Here is a 20,207-nt window from a genome sequence, read left to right as displayed (position 1 = left end):
TCATCTCTTGCTCTGCTTTACCTCTGGCCTTTGGGCCTCAGTACCTCTTCTCCCTCTCTCATGACTACACTCAACTGAATTTCTATTGTGTGACAAAACTTTACCTGGAGAGATGCAATACACACATCCACTCACCCCAGATAGGGAACACACAACAGACCAAACTGGATATCATCAAAGTCTAAGTTGGTGAACCAATGTGCTTTACTGGGGACACCTACAGAAGCAGAAATGATTCCAAGACTGCTGTATCACCAGAGTTCACCCCAGTGTGGGTGACAGCTCACAGGGCTGGGAACCTGAAGCACACTACAGAGCCTGCAGGCAGCTCAACCTGTGTCCTTTCCAAGAGACTTAGTTGATCTATACTGTAGGGTAAAAAGCTCAATTCTGGGGCTTGAAATCCTACCAATCCCTGAGTTTGAAAATCCACCAGTCCCGTAGCTCTCTTCAGGCTCAGGACTTGAAATCCGGCCAATCCCCATCCCAGAAAACTCTGTCCCAGGAAACCCCAGATAAGCCTACCTCCCACTCAGTTCTCTGCTGCATCTCTCCTGAGTAGAGGCAGCCACACACTTGCATTTTTCTCCAATAAGCCTGTGTTGTGCAGTGTAGTATTCCTTGGATCCAAACTGCCAGCCTTCTTTTCTGCTCAGAGCTGTAACACTTACATAAATTTCTGGGTTTTCCAGGCATCATCAAGAATCCTTCAGTATGAGGGGGACTTTCAGGTTTTTGGGTGTTTTGTTTTGTTTTGTGTTTGTGTTTGCTTACTCTGTTAGGGAGGAGCCTAGTGATTCTGATCAGTTTCAGAGACTTCCTGAAGCTCTTTTGAGCTTTTGCCTTCCTGCTTAAAGAGCTTCTCTGCAGAATGAAATGTTTAAATTTTAGAGGAAATTCTTTTCATAACAATTCCTAAGGCCACAGTAATTTCAGCCCATAGATTCCATGATGTTCCCCTACCTCTAGTCTGCCACACCCACTGTATGACTGGGGAGTGGCCAGCATCCTTCTGCTTGGGACATCTGCCTTGCCTCTGAGTCACTATACATGTTATATTTTCCTTTGACTATCTTGCTACTATTTATCTCATTCACTCCACAAGTGTTCACTGAATATCTACTATGTACCAGAAGGGTATCAAGTGCTGACAATACCACAGGCGTTGTTACCTGCCCACTGGGCCCTGAGCTTATGATCCAATAGGACAAACATCAAATAGCCATATGCACTCTGTCAGCTAACTACTGCGTGTGTTTTCATGTTCATAGTTTTATACAAGCTGTTAACAGAGAGGAAGATGGGGATGGGAAGTCAAGACAGGGAAGGACAGTTTGAAGAAGTAAGAGTTAAGCTGAGATCTGCAAGATCAATCCATGCTGGCTGAGTGAGAAGGGAAAACAACTCTGAAACTGCTTGTGGCCAAGGAAACGAAAGTGGCCAGTGTAGCTGGAGAACTGGGAATTGAGATGGGGTTGAAGCAAGTCAGAACCATGGGCAAGCATGTAGGGTCTTATTCAGGATTTGAGGGGCATGGGAATTTACTTCTAGAAATAGTGGAAGCTGTTAAAAACCACCTCCTCCTCTGTTTCCTTATTTAGACGTTCTTGGGTTCTTCTGGCCACCCAATGTCATGACAGAGTAATTACCACCTCAACAGTGGGTTCTTTAATACTAAAGACCCCTGAATTCTAGACCTTTTATAGCTACCTACTAGGATCCTCCTGTTGGGAAGCAAGCTAACATCTCATATGTAAATATTGGAAGCTGACCTTATGTTCCCTTATCAAAGTAATCCTCTACAGTCAGGTATGGTGGTGCATGCCTATAATCCCAGCATTCTGAAGTACACAACAGAGAGTTAGGAGTTCAAGGCCAGCCTGGGCTACAATGGGAGAGTGAAGTCAGCACGTGTCACATAGTAAGACCTTTTTCAAAAGGAAAAAAAAATGATGGCTTCACTTGCATCATGTTTATCCAGACTGAAATTCCGGAATCCCCTAGATGTCTCCAATTAACTCAACTATCAATTTATTAATAAGACATATATATAAAGGACCAAATCTGATGGAATTTTCATTCTAGCAGAGCTGACCAAGAGTCAACACATTGATGTATTATAATGTCAGTTAGCAACTGCTGAGTGCTATAAATTTACTTGTTTGTTTGTTTGTTTTCAAGACAGGGTTCCTCTGTGTAGCCCTGGCTGTCCTGGAACTCACTTTGTAGACCAGGCTGGCCTCGAACTCAGAAATCTGCCTGCCTCTGCCTCCTGAGTGCTGGGATTAAAGGCATGTGCCACCACACCTGGCTCCAGTGCTACAAATTTAAATGAAGCCCCTGCAAGATGCTGGTGGAGCAGCACTGCCTATTTTCATTAGGGATGGTCTCTCTGAGGAGTTCTGTGTGAGGGCTGGAATGAAATGAAGGACACTGAGCAGAGGGAATAGCAAGGTCCAGAGGGGCAGGAGCATACTCGAGGCACTGCCAAGAGCCAGGAGGCTGGAACGTAGTGAGCGACAGATTGGTGGCAAAGAAATATGACTACAGACTGTGTGTGGTGTGAGCAATGGAGAGGCTCAGAGAGGAATTGTAAGTGTGTATTGAAGCCACTGGAGGGTTTCCTTTTCTGTCCTTCCTTTCCTAAGTCCTTCCTCCTCCTTCTCTCTATCCCCTTCCTCTCTCTTTCTCTCTCTCTCTTTTCTTTTCTAATAGAGTCTTTAGTCCAGGTTGACCCTGAACCCTCTAAGTACTTGAGGATGACACTGGACTTCCAATCTTCTTGCCTCTGCATCCCAAGTGCTGAGATTATTGGAGTGTGCCACCATACCCAGTTTATATGGCCTCGTGCATGCTAGGCAAGCATTCTGTCAACAAGCATCCCCAACCCATAGGAGAGTTTGATAAGAGAAATGATCTGATAGCTAGCCCCCAAAGACCCCCTGGTTACACGTGAAGAATAGACTGTCGAGCGAAAACCAGGCTCCCCTACCCGTTCTTGCTTACTATGTCTTCTCCAGGTCCTGGTCACCTCTGTTTTCTTCTCTGTCCGCACAGCTGCTATCCTAAGCCCATTTCTCCTTCCCTCCCACAACTGAAACATTACAGTGGTCTCACCAATGAGCTTCCTGCATCCTGCTGGGTTGACCTTCTGGTTGCATGAATCCGAGCTATCTTGAGCATGGAAGGTTTACCCATCCCATCAGTTGCTCCCTACCTGTAGGAATTAAGCACATAGCTTCAGTTTTACATCCAAGATCTCTTCCATCTTCATCTCCCACTCCCTCCTTGCACAAACCTCAAACCAAAGTCAAACTGGACCCCCCAGTCTCCCAGAGAAGCTTCTTGTCTTTTTTGCCACACCCATGTCCAGCTGACCAACAGCTCATAAAGTAGACGCTTACCCTCCCTCCTCTCTATAAGGTCTGGACTTCCTGCACCTGTCTGGATCACCCTGGGCGAAGGAGGCTCTTCCTGCTTTTGGACTCTTATACCTTCCCAGCTGCACTAACTGTTCCTGACTTAAGTTATAGCTCTTTATTGTACAGGTCTTATCTTCCTCACCAAACTGTAAATTCCTCAAGGTCAGGGTCCAAGCTCCATATATCTGTGCACTCTGACCCACAGTGCCTAGCCCAGGTTCACAGCGAGGACTCGGCAAGCACTTGTTAAATGACTGACCGCCTTCCAGGTCCTAAATCGGTGAGAGTGAGCACCAGGAGACAATGTGCACTGGGAAGCTATGTGGTAGGGCATACTGTGGCAGCACTGTGAGAAGTCAGAAGAGAGGTCTGAAGGAGGTGGATGGTCAGACTAGAGCCAGCAGCAGTGGATGCTTTTAGAACATTTCTCACACTTTGGGCCTCAGGCAATTTATAGGTATTGTCTTATTCTTGGTGACCTTGTGCTGTTGGCACTAATATGAAACTCACCTATGGAAATGGAAACTGAGGTAGAAAGGACAGTAAAACCTAGAAAGGAAGGGCTTGGGCCCAGGCCTGTCTGCTGGGTTAGTCGTCCCCAGTTTTTTTTCCTCCTAGGTGTTTAAGAACAAAGAGAAGGTGCTGCTATGGAAACAGCTTCCCCAATGGCTTTGAAAGGCCCAGCCGTGACCTGGGCCTGTTTGTGTCTGGGTGTGAGAGCAGCTGCCTGTGGACTTTGGCAGACCCTTAGAAAGCATCTCAAACTGATCATGTAGCCTTGGTTGGATGGGTGGTGATTGTATGGAAGGCACTGCATTGAACTCCAAGAACAGTCATGAGATGTCCCCAGAGGCTAGGATGTTGCAGGTTTATAGGCAGCATTGGTACCCTCCTCTACCTTAAAGAACCTTTATTTGGAAAGACTTTGTGCCAAGCACATATATGAAGCTGTCTGAGTCTCTAGACACATTCTTGCTCTCTAAGAACTAGTGGTCTTTGAGGGGAGGAGCCACAGATGGAATGAGGGAAAGATGGAAATAGAACTGAGGGCTAAGAATTTTAAAGGACAACCATTGAGAACTCAAAGGTTGTGACATTGGAAGCAAGCCTTGACAGGACATAGAAGGAAGGAATGCTCAGGGACCCCACTCTTCACTCCTCGGGATGTGGGATCTGTGGGAAGGTGTGGCTAAGAGAGAGCCACTCTAGCAATCACACACTGGGTCATTGGATGGTCTCTAGTCCCCTGAGATTCTGAGAGAGACATTTGCTGATCCCCAAACTCCCTATACTCCTGCACGGGCGTCAGTCTAAGGAAAAGGAGGAAGGGCAGTGTGGAGGTGCACGCCTGTTATCCCAGAACTCAGGAGGTAGAGGCAGGAGGATCACGAGTTAAGGGGCATCCTTGGCTATATAGGGAGCCGGAAGTCAGCTGAGCTACGTGAAAACCTGTCTCAAAAATAAATGAACTAAGAGAATGTAAAGGTGGAAGGGCCTTAGTGTTCTACAATTCTAAGGACAGAGGAACTGTTTAAATGTCACTCACAGTGACTCGGGCATCTTGAAGACTGCACTCTAAGAGTTTGGCCAGTGGTAGAGACATATGCCAAACCTGGTTGAGCATATTACAGCCTCTTACCCAGGGTCACACTTCTAGGAAGTAGAGAGTCAGTATTTAAACCTACATCTGTCGGGTGACAGAACTAGTTTTAGTGGGGTTTTGTTGGTTAAATTTTAGGGAGGAGTGGGTAAACCCAGGGCCTCACATACTAGGCAAGCATTCTGCCACTAAACAGAGGACATGGCAATGTGTCTGTGTGCTGTCCCATTGATGTTCGCCTTATTCTTTGAAATAGGGTCACTCACTGAACCTGGAGCGAGGCCAGCAAATAGCAAGGACCTGGTATCCTCCTGACTCTACACAATACAGTGTGGAGTTACAGGAGCTTGTGAGTCCATGGCACACTTTTCTATGAACTTGAAGAGTTCGAAACCAGGTCTGCTTGTGCAGCAGGCGCTTTTAACCTGGTTATGGTTAAAACACAATTCTCAGCCAGACATGGTGGTTCACATCTGTAATCCCAGTACTTAGGGTACTAAGGCAGGAGGATTGCTGCAAGTTCCTGGTCTTTTTTTTTGTTGTTGTTTATTTGGGGTTTGTTGTTGTTGTTTTGTTTTTTTAATAGAGTCTCACTCTCTAGTCCAGGTTGGCTTGACATTCACTCTGTTGCCCAGGCTGGCCTGAAATTTGCAGCAGTCCTCCTGCCTCAGTACCTTGAGTACTGAGATTACAGATGTGAACCACCATGCCTGGCTGAGAACCATGTTTTAACCATAAATCTATTACGTTTGCAAGTTCCTAGCGGAGGTAACATGATGATGCATTTAAAATGACCTACGACATGCTAAGCACTTCATTAAAACTGGATTCATAGTCACAGGAATTATCTTCATGGCCAGCTCACTCAGGGTGCAGAGAACAACGCCATATTCTGGACATAAGAGCAAGATCAACAAAGACAAAGGAGGTACCCACTTAGGTGTGGATCATGATCCTGCCCTGCTTCCCAGCTGTTCCCAAACCCAGAGCCTCTGAGAGCCACCACCTTCCTGGGAAACCATTATCACTTTCCCTGTCTTGTCCTGCTGCTTGCACAGCCTGCTATTCATAGATAGGGGAGTAGGAGGAGCAGGGACAGTTAATTTAATGTCAAGGTTCCACAGCCCATGCAGTGCATAGATCCCACTTAGTCATAGTGGAAAAATCAAAGTAGTTGCCTTCTGCTAAGCCGGAAAAGTCCCCACGTCCTCACAGATTGCTCGGCAGAGACTCCAAGCTCACCTGATGGTGGCTCCCACTCAGAAAGGATGCCATCTTCGAACAATTGCTTGGTTTCATCACAAGGAACACTGTGTGTCTTCACAGACATGGGTGTGTTGGGGGTATGGATCTGCCTAGCAGTGATAAAGGCTGGAGGGATAGCAGTACACAGGACATGTCAGTAATGAATTCATTTCTAAAAGTTAAATTTAAGTGTGTGTGTGTGTGTGTGTGTGTGTGTGTGTGTGTGTGTAGGTGCCCTTGGAGGCCAGAGGTTATCAGATCCCTTCACACTGGAATACAGCTAGTTATGTGTCTGATGTAGGTGCTGGGAATTGAACCCACGTCCTCTGTAGGAGCAGTACACACTGAGCTATCTTTTCAGTTCCTGCAACAGATTATTCAACATGAAGCTGACGGCGTTGTTTCTTTCATTGGACAGTATTGAGAAAGACTTATGTAGGGAAGGGATACTTCAGTCAGATCTTGAAGTATAAACTGAAATTTGTCAGGTGAAGGAAGGGGGGAGGGATGTGAATGAGAGGGAACAATGGTCCCAAGCATTTCTAGGACAGTACAGCATCCCTGCAATGCTCCTAGGTGTTTGTGGGAGGAGTCCAAAGAGACCAGGCTGCAGGCTTGGGCTGAGTCAACTCACACAGGGCCTCCAGTTCTACAATGGCTTCTGAGTAGTGGAGGTGGGCTGGGATCTCAGAACGTTTACAGTAAAACGATAAACAGCCTGATTTTGAATGTAGGTGGAATCTGTTAGTTATTTTTTTTAATCACTCTTCTAAAATACTTGACAGGGGCCTGGGAGAGCTCAGCCAGTAGTCTGAGTCGGGGCATCCATGTAAATAGCTGGGCATGGTGGAGCACACTTAGAATTCCAGCACTGGGAAAATAGAGACACGTGGGTCCCTGGGGCTTTCTGACCAGCCTGTCTAGGCTAATGTGTACCTATACATGTGCACAGACAAACAGACAGAGACAGATGCAGAGACAGACAGAGACAGACAGATAGATAGACACACACACACTTGACAGAACAACATATATTTTGCTAGTGGTTTCAGTCTGTCATGGCAGGGAGGGCATGGTAGAGAGGAGCTATTCACACCATCACTGACAGAAAAGGTGGGGAGGGAGGGAGGGAGATCGAGAAAGAAGAGAGTCTCTCTCTCTCTCTCTCTCTCTCTCTCTCTCTCTCTCTCTCTGTGTGTGCTCTGTGTGTGTGCTGTGTGTGTGTGTGCTCTGCGTGTGTGTGTGCTCTGTGTGTGTGTGCTGTGTGTTTGTGTGCTCTGTGTGTGTGTGCTGTGTGTTTGTGTGCTCTGTGTGTGTGTGTGTGTGTGTGTGTGTGTGTGTGTGTGTGTGTGTGCTAGACCCCCATTCTGGACCAGTGTCCTAGGTGATTCCAAACCCAGCCAGTGGGGCATGGAGGTTAACCATGAGGGTCTGCTGCTCTCTAGTTGCGCACTATGGCACTTCTGTGATTCTTGGTGTCCATGACTATGAGACCTCTATATAAAGTTAAGCAGCATTAGACAAAGGATCAAAAACAAACCTAACACAGTCATGGCACATGGCAGCTCCCAGAAAACATGGTTTTTCCTTTCACTGGCTGAGGCAAGCAGAGGGTGTTTCCAGCCATCATGCAGAGATTCTGTAAGATTTCACTATCATATACATATATATGGAGAGAGAAAAGAGAGAGAGAGAGAGAGAGAGAGAGAGAGAGAGAGAGAGAGAGAGAGACTATAGAAATGCTGGTTCCCTTGATGTGATAGTGCATTTGTGCTGGGTGATCAGCGTGGCCTATAAACATGTACGATGGCTAGCAATTCAAATATCATTAAAAGTAGACACCATAGCACCGTGAGATGCCCTCAGAGCAGGAGCACAGACTTGGAGAAGTTGTACCTCCAGGGCTGGGTCACATTATAGAGCTCCACCCCCTTTGGGGGTTGCATTCTCATTGCAAGGCAGGTTTCCAGGACTAGAGCTGAGACTGCTGATATTTGGGTCTCTGTCCAAGAAGTCTAGACAAGGAGCTGGCTTCGCTGTCTTGGGTTTTCTGATGTGAAGAGACCAGTATGAATGGACACACACAGTTCTAGCGAGTTCAAGATTTTTTTGTTTGTTTTTCATGACAGGGTTTCTCTGTGTGACTCTGGCTGTCCTGGACCTCACTTTGTAGATCAAGCTGCCTCTGCCTCCCTGATTCTGGGATTAAAGTCATGAACTACTGTTGCCTGGCTATGAGTTCAGGTTTACTTGGCTACACACAAGAGAACTGATGCTGACTCTCCATTTCTCTAATTCATTCCTTCACTTATGCCCATCAATAAGTGTGTTTGTCTGTGTGTGTGTGTGTCTGCGTGTGTGTGTCTGTATCTCTGTGTGTCTCTGTGTGTGTGTCTCTGTGTGTGTGTGTGTGTGTGTGTCTCTATGTCTGTGTGTGTGTGTGTCTGTGTCTGACTGTGTCTGTGTGTGACTGTGTGTCTGTGTGTGACTGTGTCTGTGTGTGACTGTGTCTCTGTGTGTGTCTGTGTCTCTGTGTGTGTCTGTGGCTCTGTGTGTGTCTGTATCTCTGTGTGTGTCTGTGTGTGTGTGTCTGTGTCTCTGTGTCTCTGTATGTCTGTGTCTCTGTGTGTGTGCCTGTGTCTGTGTCTCTGTGTGTGTCTGTATCTCTGTGTGTCTCTGTGTGTGTGTGTGTCTGTGTGTCAGTGTCTCTATGTCTGTGTGTGTGTCTGTGTGTGTCTGTGTCTCTGTGTGTCTCTGTGTTTGTGTCTGTGTGCCTGTGTGTCTGTGCAAGTGTACAATACCACTGTGTTCCCTCCCATCCTATGTCTTTCACTCTCAGAATGTGGAGGATCAACAATGCTATCCCTTCCAGTGCCTGTATGAAGCTTTCCATTGGTCAATTAAACGCACCCATGGCCTCTGTGGGGGATGATGAGTCAGAGAACATGGCCTCAGGAAGGGAGTCTTGCCAGAAGGTCACTGAACTGCACCACACCCTACCAAAGTCAGCTTTTAAAGCTTTTAGCATAACATTTCGAATCTGGGGCCAGAGCTCTTGAAGTCACATCTTTTTTAGCTCACAGAGAGAAGAAGAGGAGCTCACCTATAAAAGGAGCCATTACATCTTCCTGTCCCTCAGTTCTTCGGCGCTGTGGAAAACGTATGTCTCAGAATAGCTCAGGGGAAGAACTATTTAGTATTCTCCTATGAACTGGGCTTTAAGGTCTATCCCCAGAGAACACAGTACATTCCACTATTTGATTAGACAGAGAGGCTTGCTTCATATCATGGAGACTTAGGAAACTCATCAATTAATCTAAACACTGATAGCATCGCTGTTACAGCAAATAAACCACAGAGGCCACAGAGCCAAAGCACTACCTTTTCCCTCCAGAGTCTAGAGTATTTCTTCTACTTCCCATATACCTCTTGAAGAGCCTCCTAATGGAGGAGGCTCTGACTCCTCCCCCATCTGTTTTAGACAACTCTCCCTAGGAGGGTAGGATATGAGCCCTGATCCTGGGTCTCCATAGGGGACTCACTCACTCCTCACCAGGAATCAAGTCTGCACTGGGGCTGAGTCCTCCTGAACGCTATCTCCTGACAGCTCCCTACCCTGAAGACAGCCCCCTCTCCTGAAGACAGCCCCTTCCCTGAAGACAGCCCCCTCCCTGAAGACAGCCCCCTCCCTGAAGACAGCCTCCTCCCCTGACAATAGCCCCTCTCCTGAAGATAGCCCTCTCCCCACTTTCCTCTCAGCCCTTGCTTATTATCCAGAAGGACAGACGGAACTATTTTCTCTTCCAACTTGTTTTCATCTGAGTACAGCTCAATTATCATTCTCCCAAACACTGTACGGTGTCACTTGCCTCTGGAGTACTAACTACCTCCTCCCATGTCCTGGGGTTCTAATGTGCAGATCCTAATTCCTTCACTGAAGCACTTCCTGTGCTGTGTTGTGCTTACTTGTCATGACTACAACACACAAGGTCAAAGGCTTTGCCTTGATCATCTGTGTTTCTCTACTATATTATATGCATGGAGTCAAGCGATAGGCAATTTTGTATGTGCTGTACGTATGTGTGCATGTGAGAGCATTTGCGTGTGCGTGTGTGTGTGTGTGTGTGTGTGTGCTAAGTTGAATGATGCAATGAAAGTGAAGGGAACAGGTGTTCTAAGACAGTCCTTAGAAAGGCAGAGTCTCCCCAGCCAGCTGACTGTCCAATGTCCCTTGATCATGCGGGACTGCCTTGTGCTAGAGGCTGGGGATTTGACTTTTAGAGCTATCCAAATTTTGTCTTTATATTGCTTAAGATTGTGTGCTTTGGGTTGGAGCGGTGGCTCAGTGGTTAAAAGTACTGGCTGACGCTGCAGGGGACCTAAGAATAGTTTCCAGAACTCATGCCGGGCAGTCCACAACCACCTGTAGCTCTAGCTCCAAGAGAGCTGTCACCACAAGTGCCTGCATTCATAAACACACACACACACACACACACACACACACACACACACACACACACACACACACATTTAAAGAAGAGTGTCCAGCCATGGTGGCATATACTTTTAATCCCAGTTCTTGGGAGGCAGAGGCAGGCTGATTTCTGAATCTCTAAAAGCCAAAATGGTGATGGTGGTGGTGTTTTTTTCCTTTCCTTTCCTTTCCTTTCCTTTCCTTTCCTTTCCTTTCCTTTCCTTTCCTTTCCTTTCCTTTCCTTTCCTTTCTTTTCCTTCCTTCCTTCCTTCCTTCCTTCCTTCCTTCTCTCTCTCTCTCTCTCTCTCTCTCTCTCTCTCTCTCTCTCTCTTTCTTTCTTTTAAAGAAATCTCTTTTTAGAAAGTATGGGCAAGAGGAGGTTGACTCCCCGGGTCTGCCTTCTCTGGGTAGCCATGGACCAGCTGTTTCAATTCACGTTTCATCTATACTGGGGTGATGACGACCCTTCAGTGTAGAGTTTTGTCTTGAGAATTAGTGATATGACTCAAATCCAGAACTTGGTGCAGTGTCAAAAGCACAATGAACATGGGAGAAATGTCACCAATTATTGACGAGCTCAGAGTCAAGGTGGCTTGAAGTGATCTGTGGCCCAAGAGAGTTCTTATGAAGAAAACATCGTTTAAGCAAAATAAACACTATGTACCACCTTCCAGAAGGTTCTCAATTCTTTGACAGTTATTTAGAATGAGGCTTTAATGATAGCAAGAGGATTGGGAAAAAACAGATGAAGTGATTTTAACACTTGTGAAAGGGCTAGCCTAGCTAGCTAACACCCTGGGGTTTGTGGGACATTTAAGGCAGCGGCAAACCTCCATGCTCTGGAGAACAACCCGTGAGCACCTCTGTGGCACTGACCTCCTCATTTACTCCTGGAGTTGTCTGGCTGGCTCTGCACAGGTAGGTCTAGCCTCAAGGTGGTTGTGAGAACAGCAAACTCTTATCCACATGGGCCACGAGTGACTGTAACACAAGCAGAAAACACCCACGGGAGAGGGCCATAGCATGGCAAGCTGACTACTACGATTGGATTAAGGCCTAGTGGCTTGTGGTCTGCCTGGAGAAGCAGCACTAGATTCTCTGTCCAGTCTCCAGGAAACCCTCCACATCCTTAGGAGACCACCATTGCCTCTCACGTCAAAGGCTGTTTCCAGCTAGGACAAGTAAGACATGTGGCACCTGCTCAGAGAGTCATGAATGACTTGTGTGTGGTGTCTAAAACATCTCAGAAGTCAGTGGATGTGTCTTTGGAAACCTCCAGAAACTTCCATGATCTTAGACATTACCTAACAGATAAAATATTTGGGTACCCTAGTTCAAATGTAGGTTCAGTGCTCTAAGGCCAACTGCTTTAAACACAGCCTAGTTTGCAATCTTTTGCCAATAGGCTTTGAGGGTTTTTGACTTCAGGCTATCTACTGCATTATTTATACCATGTACTCTCACCTTCCCCGAGAGCCAAAGCTTAGTACACATGAGCAGTATGCTGCAGACGAGCCTGACTGTTGTATGCTCACACTGCCTGTTAGTAGTGCAGCTGGGGTGTGAGTCAAGCCCAGCCTCTTGGAGACCAGAACCTGAACTCTTGCTTGTGACCAATGTGGAAGAAGCCAGTGATTAGCCACTTCATGCAGCTGCCTACCTGGAGGACACAGCTTATAGCTAGAGGGTACCGGATAGGAGTCTCCTTTCTTCCTTTCCTTTGATCTGAGGTCATGCTGTGTGAGACCTGACAATCTCTAACTTTCCCAAAGTGCTCAATCTCTCTCTTTCTCTCTCTCTCTCTCTCTCTCTCTCTCTCTCTCCCTCACAAAAGGAGAAGGTAAACTGGTTTATATTCTTTGTAGGAACAAATATACACAAAAATCTATTGGGAAAAATTAGAATATGTCCGGACAGTCAGACACATATCTATGAACCCAGCACTTGGGAAGAAGAGTCCATAAGACTGAGAATTCAAGTTCACTCCGAGCTACACAGCAAGATAAAGGTCAGCTGCTGCTTCATAAGCCCGGTCTCAAAACAAAAGCAAAAACAACTAAATAAGTGAAGGAAAGAAGAGGAAAGAAAGAGGGAAAAATGAAAGTAATAAAAAAGAGAAAGATAGACAAAAGCCAGCCCCCTGTCTTTCTAAGCAGGGATACTCCAGTCCTCTTAATGGCTACCGAGTTTCTGGTACATCTAGCCAAGTGTGATTTGCAATGAGACGTTTAATATAGCGCCACTCCTTTTCCTGACTCACTAAAAATGAGATCATCTTGAACATCAGACTAAAGTAAGGAATTTCCAAACTGAGTTTGGCATTTGGCTGTTCTATCCTAATGTGTCTGCATCTCGTCTTTGGTAGAACAAAAGAAGGTTCCCAGATGGTGAAGCGACCTGGCCAGACAGCACAGCCACGCAAAGGGCTACCACCAAAAGCTCAGCTTCATGTGATATGGGCGCTCCGGTACAAAAGCTCTGTTCACAGACCTGCACCGTGCCATCACCCTGAGACTGATATGGACCCACAACAGGCACTCTAACCACGAGGACTTACTCCCCATGGGCAGAGTGGAATCTGGTAGCAGCACCCAGCCTAAAAGGAGCAGATCTCAAAGCTAAGAGTGAGAAGAAGCAAAACAGAACGGACGCGCTTCCCTGGAGACAAGCATCTCAGTTCCCATGCAAAGGAGGGATATTACAAACCATTTAAAATTAGAGGCTATAATTAATGTTAAGCTAGTTAAAAATGTGAAACAACAATGTAAAGATAAAAGGCAAATAATACACAGAGAAAATATTTGCACCAAAGATCATTCAACCGTATGATACATGAAGAACTCAAACCTTAAAAGGAAAACAAACCATGGGCTCCATGAAATGGCTCAGTAGATAACGGGCTTGCTACCAAGTCTTCAGACCCGAGTTCAAGTCCAAGGGCCCTCATGCTAGAAGGTGACCATAAGTTCCTGCAAGGTGTACTCTGACTCCTACACAAGTGCCATGGCACTAGCACCTCCACACCCCCACATGTCACCCCTAGTTCCATAGATGAGGAGTAGGTTTGCACCCTAGATATCTGAACTGACTTAGGGTTCTTTGAGCACAACGCGCTAGGGCCCAGGCTCTGGGTTCGGGTCATATAGCTTCTGAGAGGATGACATTGCATGGTGCTAGATACATTGTTTCCACTATTGCATGGTGCCAGATACATTGTTTCCACTAAAAAATATCCAACAAAGAAACAAACAAACAAACAAAACCTGGGAGATGGTAATTTTGTCTAATTCAAGTTTGGTTGTGGCATTTTGCATGTCAAAGTAAGCTGCATGCCCACACATGGCAATCTCCCAGGAACACTTAGCAGTGACCATAACACTTTGTGGGTTGCTTTCTGTGTCTCCATAGCAATTCTGATGACCAGCGTTGATGCACCAGCCACATACATCATTCATTTTGCCAGTTAGTCAGATCTGCCCTCTCCATGGAAAAGTAAAACAAGGGCTCGCCAGACATCCTGGCAGGTGAAGGTGCTTTGTCTCACAAGTCTGGTGATGCAAGTTTGAGCCCATGGTGGAAAGAATGCCATATGCACTCTGTGGCACAGGGATGCACACATTCCAACATGCATGGCATTCCCTAATCAGAATAAATAAAATGTTTTTTAAAGGAAAAAAAAAATCAAAGCAGTTGAGGAAGGGTACACGGTACTGCCACTAGAGGGAGTGTACAGTCAGTGTCAACATATCTTAGACCCTAGGGCAGGCAGTTTGTGCAGCTGAGGCAGCCTTCTGCAGATGGTCTGCAGTGCTCGGGAAAGCCTGCCGCGATATGTTCTTGTTTGAGTGACTACTATGAGACGTGGAAGCAGCGTTGCACACGGGTGATAGCTCTGATATATTGAGCACCTACTGTGTGCTAGGTTCTGTATCTGGAAAGCAGGAATCATAACTTTATTTGTACACAAGGTTTTGTGAGCACTTTAAGAGGCGGGGTGATGAGTGTTTGAGTAGCGAGTGCTTCAGACGAAAACCTTCAGGGCAATGTTCACAGTCACTGGACTTCCTCCTGGCTGACAGTCCTGTTGCTGGAGACACCACACATAGTCGCCTCTCCTTCTGCTGCCTACATCCAACCCATCTCTCATCCTTCTGATGGTGCCGTCTTGACCCTGTGGACTGGAGCCCTATTCTGCTCACTACCAGGTTCAGTGAGACCACAAGTCACTTTACTTCTGGCAGCTCAGTTTGCTCATCTGCAAAGTGGGGTGATACTTCTCTTAGGGACTTTGTGGGGATCTAATAATGTTTCCCAAGTCGAGTTCTGGGCACACAGAACTCAGTAGTATGAACCTATTATCCTAAAAACAGATCATGGATGTGTCTTGATCAATGCCACTGACATTTCTACATATACCCTTCTTTCTGGCAGTCTTTGACAAAAGAAATGTAGCAGAAACCTAGGCGTTGACAGCCTGTCTTTGGCCTCTTTGTAATAGGCCATTTCCCTAACTCAATGCTGTATAAAGCAGTGGAGCTTCTGAATTCATTGACAGTGTCTGTCAGCGAAGAAATGTCAGAGCTTTTGGTTCCAACTGTCCCCATGCCGTCCTCTGGCTTTCCCTGGGTGAGCGGTAACATTTTCAAATGGAGAAAAATCTCCTGGTAATGTCGCTGTCCTCCCCCAGAGCAGATTTACAGCAGAGTGGCTGGCATTTTCACAGACTCTGCGCTTGTCAGTGTCAGCTTTTATATGTCCCTGGGTCCCCATACATATGTATATATAGGCATCATTTGAATCCCCAGCGAACAAAGGCTCTTTTTCCAACTTGGAGATATTTTAAAAGATCTCTCCATTTCATCTATTTTTAAGTGTTTGTGTGATTTAAGGGTATGCTAATATTAGGGCCCGAGGAGCTGGCTCAGCGGCTAAAGCGCTTGTTGCACAAGCTTGAGGGCCTGAGTTCACATCCTCAGTGCCCAGGTAAAACGGGGCACAGTGGTGCGTATCTGTAACCCCAATGCTGGGGTGAGCAGAGACGGATGGATTCTGGGGCCTTGCTGGGTAGCCAGCTAGCTAAATTGGCAAGCTCTAGGTTGAGTCAGAAACCCTGTCTCGGGAGGCAGAGACAGGTGGATTTCTGAGTTTGAGGCCAGCCTGGTTTACAAAGTGAGTTCCAGGACAACCAGGGCTACACAGAGAAACCCTGTCTCAAAAAACCAAAAAAAAAAAAAAAAAAAAAAAAAGAAAGAAAAGAAAGAAAAAAGAAACAACAAACAAACAAACAAAAATCATGTGGACAGTGATAGAGGAAGACATACAACATTAGTGGCACACTCAGAGGTGAGTACACCCCTCTCTGCCACGCAAGTCACCTCACATGATACAGGGGAGGACAAAATACTCAGCTTCTAGTGGCCAGTCATGCAGGTACAGTAGGCACTTTCTAGACAACATTTTATCTACCCACAGGAAAGGCATGTGTTATCTTGTGTTTACAGAAAGGAAACTCTAAGGCTCAGCAAGATGAATTACTTATTCAAAGTCACGTGCACGCGCGCGCGCGCGCGCGCGCGCGCACACACACACACACACACACACACACACACACACACCCTCGGCGTATCTGTAATGATGGATTTCTTTGCTAGTGGCATTTTATTTTTCCAAGGGCCGCTTTCTTCCCTAGTGTCCAAATGTGAGGTGGAGACCATTAACCTGCACAGAGTATGAGGTGTGGGAAACTGGAGATATTATCCTCCATTTTCTCACTGATGTTCTTTATGGTCTTGGGCCAATCATCAAAACTGCCCTATGGTGTCAAGTGGTGTCCAGTCCACCTGACACATAGCATAGTGCTTGATTGTTCCTGGACCTTTGTAATGATAAAGGATATTTGCTTCTATGTTGGGATGTTACTGCGTTAATATTTATGAAATCTCCAAAATCTGTAAGAATTTACTAAGCTGTTTGCTAGTCTCCCCTACCTACCAACCAAAGAGGTGGTGGTGGTGTGCTCTGTATCGATGTGCTAGCCTTGTGCATGTTCACGTGGAGGTCAGAGGTCAACACTGGCTATTTTTCTCTATTGTCCAATCAGTCAAGCCATTAAAGTGTATTTATTGGAAAGCTGCCACTGTCTTGGAATGCAGAGGAAGCAGTGCTCCTGGAGCAGAAAATGGTGACTGTGAGTCACTGGCCACCCACTCCATCGTCCACAAGGCTAAGCAGGGAGGGAGCTGAGATGACAGAGCGGGAGTGTAGGGAGGCAGGTGGGAGGCAGGAAGGCCCTGGATCTTATGCCTATTTAAAAATAGATATTTATGTTCTGTGTGAGAGAATTGGCCTGCACATACTGTGTACACTATGTATGCACCTGATGCCCCAGGAGACCAGAAGACGCTATCAGATCCCTTGGAATTAAAGTTACAGATGGTTGTGAGCTGTCATGAGGGTACTGGGAACCAAACTGGTGTCTTCTTCAAGAGCAGCCAGTTTGGTTGAGAGGTCTCTCCAGCCCTTTGCTTATGTTTTTATTATAACACTTTCGGACTTGCATATCACTGCATCTTCTCACACAGACCCTGACTGCCACTCCCTTCTTTCCTTCCTCTCATTGGTCCCCTTCTTCACTCCAAAATCACCTCACTTCTACACACATGCCATCTCTCTCCCTACGTGTATGCCTATGTGTTGTTAAATCTAGAGTCCACAAAGAAGAAGAAATGCTACAGATTGTTTTCTGTGTGGTTTCCCTCTGGGTACTTCCCTCCTTCCCTACAGTCCTTCTTCCACTCTCATGTCATAGACAGACAGATAGATGAGAGACAAATGGACAGTTAAAGATAAACAATAGATACAGATGAAAGATTGTAGATAATTGAGAGATTTAGATGGTAGATTGATTGGTCAGTGATAGATGATAGATATATTAGACAGATGGATATATATATATATGATATATATATACATATATATATATATAGAGAGAGAGAGATACGTAGATGATAGATAGATACATAGATACACAGATGCATAGATGCATAGATATAGAGATGAGAGATAGCTACATAGATATATAGATAATAGAAACATAGATGATAGAGATAAATACATAGATGATAAATGATAGATACATAGATAATAGCTACATAAACAGATACATAGATACATAGATGAAAGATAGATACATAGACTATTGCTAGATAGATAGCACATAGTTACATAGATGATAGATAGAATGAACTGATAGATACAGATGACTGACAGATTAGGCAGAGTAGACATGGCCTCATTGCCTCGTTTGCATTGTAGGATCTCCAAAGCGTCCCGAGCATCCACCCCTAGAGTGCAGCTGAGCTCAGGTGCATCCTATGGAGGTAAAGAAAGTAGACTTAGAGAATCCTTAATCCCTCCTCTCTCACCTACACATCGATTCCCCAACACACACACGGTAGCTTGGTGAGCCCTTCTTTCTCTACCTGCCTTCATGATCCACCCCATACCTAAAACCCCGCTTTAAGGCCTTCCTGGCATATAGAACAAATCAGAACCCTCGTCTTCTTAACAAAATTAAGCAAGCAAGCCTTCCTGGTGGTGCTGGTGATAAACCCAAAGCCCCACACGCACTCAGCAGGCGCTCTGCCGCGGAACTACCCTCTCAGCCTCAGTAGTAACCTCTAGTGGCTCCACATCAGCTTCAGAACAGAGTGCCACCTCCTCACAGTGGCACTGTGACTTGTCCTCGCTGTTTCCAGCCTCTTGTTTTACAGCTTCTCTCTTCCCAGTCTCCGGTCGGCATGGGAGCCATCACGGGTTCATGTAACCATTCATCCTAGAGCCCCCTCTCCACGCTTTCTAACTGGCAACAGCTTCCTTCTCTTCAAGTGGGCTTCAGCAAAGGCATCCAAGAAGGCGTGAGATTCACGATGGATTCCCTAATTTCTCTTTTATTGCTTGTCAGAGTCTGTCTAGCAACATGGCTTATTAAATTTCTCTCCTCTGTCAGGCCGTGGGTCTCCCTGAAGACAGTTGTCATATCTTAATTTTCTCTGTGTCTTCAGGGGCCAACCTAGTCTGGGCTTGTTTAATGAAGAAAACTATTGAGTAAGGGGCTCTAGAGTGATGAACACAGCATGCTCAGCCACTGTAGGGGTGGGCTCTCTCACACTGAGGCATTAGGAGCCATGGTTTACTATTTGTGTGACATTGGACTAAAGAATGGATCTCGGGGCTGGTGAGATGGCTCAGTGGGTAAGAGCACCCGACTGCTCTTCTGAAGGTCTGGAGTTCAAATCCCAGCAACCACATGGTGGCTCACAACCATCTGTAACAAGATCTGATGCCCTCTTCTGGAGTGTCTGAAGACAGCTACAGTGTACTTACATATAATAAATAAATAAATCTTTAAAAAAAAAAAAAAAAAAAAAAAGAATGGATCTCCTCTATCTCCCCCTCCCCCTCCCCCCTTCCCCCTCCCTTTCCCCTCCCCCTCCCCTCCTTCTCCTCCCTCTCCTTCTCTCTCTCCCCTTCTTCCCCCTCCCCCTCCTCTCTGCCACAGCAGACAAAGCTAATCACAGTATCTGCTTTAGTATCTGTTTGATAGTAATACTGTAAGGATATCAGTGAGTATATCCAGGAACCCATGTCCCTGTGAGTGGACATCTCTATCCTTTTTCTCCCCCAACCACATTCCTTGCACTTGGCCCCTCTCATGCCAAGTCTTTGGCCGCTATCTCTCATGTCTAGTTTCTCTGGTAGTGTCCCCTCACTGACTAGCCTGTGTCTGTAGTCCCAGCCTTCGTGTATCTTCTTAGAAAATTCTGGCTGGCCCTTGCCGAGGCTCTCATCTCTCTGTGGCTCCTTGCCTCTCACTGGGGCGTCACTAACTAGAGGAAGCACATGATCATTTGTATACTGAGCACGCTTGGTGCCTTTGCGACACTACCCTTCCCAATCTTCCCGGCGTCTTCAAGGCATACACTTTATTATGGCCATTCACATTTTACAGAGGAGGATACAGGACAGAGGAGATACTTGAAGCTGTCCAGGGTCACCCAGCTAGTGAGTTTCAGGATAGGAATTCTAACCTGATCTCAGCCTATCTGCAGCCTCGTTTCTCACTCACAACTTAGCTTGTGGTTTTTAATTATTTTGAGACAAGGTCTTGCTATGAAGTTCTGGTCAGTCTGGGTTTTGCTATATAGTCCAACTGGGCTCTAACTTACAGACCCTCTTCCTGTGTCAGACTCTTGTGTGCTGGGATTGTAGGCGTATACTATCACACCTGGCTCCATCTTCTTTATGCTATGCAACACGTTCTAAAATCAGCATATGATTATCATCCTCTAGAACAGGCACATAAACACAAACATGTACACGGACTCCCCTAACAGGTTAACTGAGAAGGCCTTCTTCTTCCTGTCTCCCTGGGGTATCTAGGGGAGAGAAGTTTCTTCATTCCTGG

The 20,207-nt window shown here is 46.1% G+C and overlaps 1 protein-coding gene across 1 annotated transcript in view; it reads right to left on the bottom strand.

The window, feature by feature from the left end:
* Window positions 1-3,359, bottom strand: part of Arntl (aryl hydrocarbon receptor nuclear translocator-like) — a 135,656-nt gene extending 132,297 nt beyond the window's left edge. The window contains exons 1-2 of the mRNA XM_006507246.4: window positions 3,299-3,359; window positions 3,118-3,217 (exon numbers count right to left, since the gene is read on the bottom strand). The gene's annotated coding sequence lies outside the window, so the exon portion shown is untranslated. The remainder of the gene's footprint in view (window positions 1-3,117; window positions 3,218-3,298) is intronic.
* Between the last annotated feature and the right edge of the window lie 16,848 nt (window positions 3,360-20,207).

This window comes from Mus musculus, chromosome 7 (assembly GCF_000001635.26).
Source record: "Mus musculus strain C57BL/6J chromosome 7, GRCm38.p6 C57BL/6J".
Classification (NCBI taxonomy): Eukaryota; Metazoa; Chordata; class Mammalia; order Rodentia; family Muridae; genus Mus; species Mus musculus.
This window is presented reverse-complemented; position numbering and strand designations above follow the sequence as displayed.